The sequence below is a fragment of the Camellia sinensis genome, unplaced genomic scaffold (genome assembly GCF_055761805.1).
Source record: "Camellia sinensis isolate YWXY unplaced genomic scaffold, ASM5576180v1 Unanchor12, whole genome shotgun sequence".
NCBI lineage: Eukaryota > Viridiplantae > Streptophyta > Magnoliopsida > Ericales > Theaceae > Camellia > Camellia sinensis.
Genome location: NW_028128998.1, coordinates 908,161 through 910,618, shown reverse-complemented (window position 1 = coordinate 910,618; position 2,458 = coordinate 908,161). Strand labels below are relative to the sequence as shown.

Here is a 2,458-nt window from a genome sequence, read left to right as displayed (position 1 = left end):
TCTTTATTCTTATGCCATTAAAACTCCACCGGAAGGGAGCTTGGGATCTTCTGCTCCAATGTACTCTTTACCACGCGATATGCCACAAATTTTGGGTTGCACAATTCTGAAGACATAATTGTACAAGTACTTAACTATTTTAGTGGTTTTTTTTTTAAAACTATCTTATGAGATGAAAAAAATTGTTAGTTTGGAAAGATTTGGGAATTTTTTCGTAGTTGAATAGATAGTTGTAAGAAAAAAAGTGACTAATTGATATGTGAAATGTGACATTTTGTTTTATTAGTTATTTTAAAATTATTTATTTTTATTTTTATTTTTTGTCTTTATTAGATATTTTAGCTAAAATCAAACATCCCAAACAAAGAGGAAAGATTTAGACAAAAAATTGGGCATTCTTGAAAGTATAGTGTCATTTTTCATATTAGTAATACTACATATTTATAATTTTATTAAAAAATATCAATATATAATTTAAATTTATTTTATGCACAGACCCCACAATACATCTAGTAATTGAGAAAAGTTAGGGATCATGAAATTTTTTTTATGAAAATGATCATGAAAAATTTATGATCATTGGATTACCTTGATTAGTGTGTAGTGCTTTATTCTAAGTGTAATCCAAGGGTCACAAAACTTTCATGATTATTTTCATGAAAATTTTTTTATGATACCTAGCATTGCTGCTAGTAATTTGTAGCAACACATTCTTCTTAACAAAATTCTCAGCTTTTTCGCTTTCTATATAAATGGCACTTTACACAGTTGGGCTATGCATATTCTAAACCTCTCTTTAATCACAAACCAAACAAATGGAGGCTCATTTGCATACAATCATGGTTGTGTTGGTTTTGGGAGTGGTGGTGCTTGCTTCTCAAACATGTCATGGAAGAAGCGACACTACAATGCGTATATATGAATCAAAGCAAGCAGTGACCAGCTTCAGGGTCAAAGATAAAAACACAACACCTCCCGCACCCCTTTTCAGCAGCTCACCTCATTTCAAAAGCCCACCTCCTCAACAAAATCACTGTCCTCCTCCACCTGCAATGTATTGATCCTCTCTATACGGTTTTTATTTTTAATTTTTATAGTTATTGTCTAATTTTGTGATTGAATTCTATGTATTTAAAAAAACTGTATTGTAGCCTTTTAATTGAAATTCTAGATGAGTTCTAGTCTAACTTTTTTTTTTTTGATAAGCAAAAGGAAACAACTTTATTGATATCAATAAACGGATTACATCAATAAAGCAAGGGCGAAGAGCAACGAGCATCATAGTTCTACCCTTATCCCAACTAGGTTGGCACCAAGAGCAACACTCAATCATTTGAAAGCTCACGCCAAAGGGTTGGCTAGATACCAACACCACAGAAGAAAACAAAACAAACAAAACAACCAGGACACAAAGGCCAAACAACAATACACCTACAACTCCCCCAGCCCTTCTAGTACAGCACTCCCCCTTCCAAGACCAATCTGATACAACAATGCACAACTCAGTAGCAATAGGACTTGGATGCAAATCTGATCTGCTACAGGTTACAAATGAAATCCTGGATTGAATATGGACACCCCTTTGATTGAGCTTTAATCCATATTGCAATTCACACCTCGATCAATTCACAAGAGCTTTACCAAAAGAATCTGCTTCCCACTAAAAGAACAATGGGTCATTTTCACTTTTAATTTAAAAATAACTTACAAAAAAATTCAACAAAATTCATGAGCTGTAAGGCGATGATGATGGCGGCGGTGATAAATGTAGCAATGACCAAATCTTAAAATCAACAAGCAATAAATTTTATCGATTAAGTCATGACTTGATATTAATTATTGGATTATATTCGTATGTTAATACAAAGTGGAGATTTTCCAATAGCATCTCATGTTTATAACGAGCTTAAAAAATATAAAAAAAATATCTATGTCAACTTATCTTTGTCATTGTCAAGTGGTGTAATCTCATTTTTTAGGTCAAACAAGGAAAACAGTATGTGTATTATATGTATATGTTACGTTTATTTATTTATTTTTTATTTTTTTTTATTTTATAATAAATGCTATGTAATTTTGTGATAAATGTTAGGATAAATTTCACTTTTGCCCCTGTGGTTTGGGCTATGTGTAATTTATCCTCCTAATGTTTAGAAATGACCACATAGCCCCCACGTGATTTGTGCACCAAAATGTACGCTAACTTCTGTTAACAGAACATGTAAATTGACCTTTATGCCCCCGTCTTCTTCCTTCTCTCTTTTGAATTAAACTTGCAAATACACACACACACACACACACACACACACACACCTATTTTCTTTCTTCTTCCTCCCAGGCTACCAACTCTAACAAATTTCATTCCAACTTGTACAAGAAATGCAAGCAACACATACATCTCCGCACCAAAAAACCAGTCACTCATTCTCACCACTCATCAACAGTAAATGCATATATA

The 2,458-nt window shown here is 32.8% G+C and overlaps 1 long non-coding RNA gene across 1 annotated transcript; it reads left to right on the top strand.

Annotated features, from left to right (window-relative positions):
• Positions 1-524: 524 nt before the first annotated feature.
• On the top strand, positions 525-1,884 carry LOC145814607 (uncharacterized). The gene is made up of 2 exons (XR_014357946.1): positions 525-1,054; positions 1,207-1,884. It is a non-coding gene; the product is annotated as an uncharacterized LOC145814607 (long non-coding RNA).
• Positions 1,885-2,458: the final 574 nt, after the last annotated feature.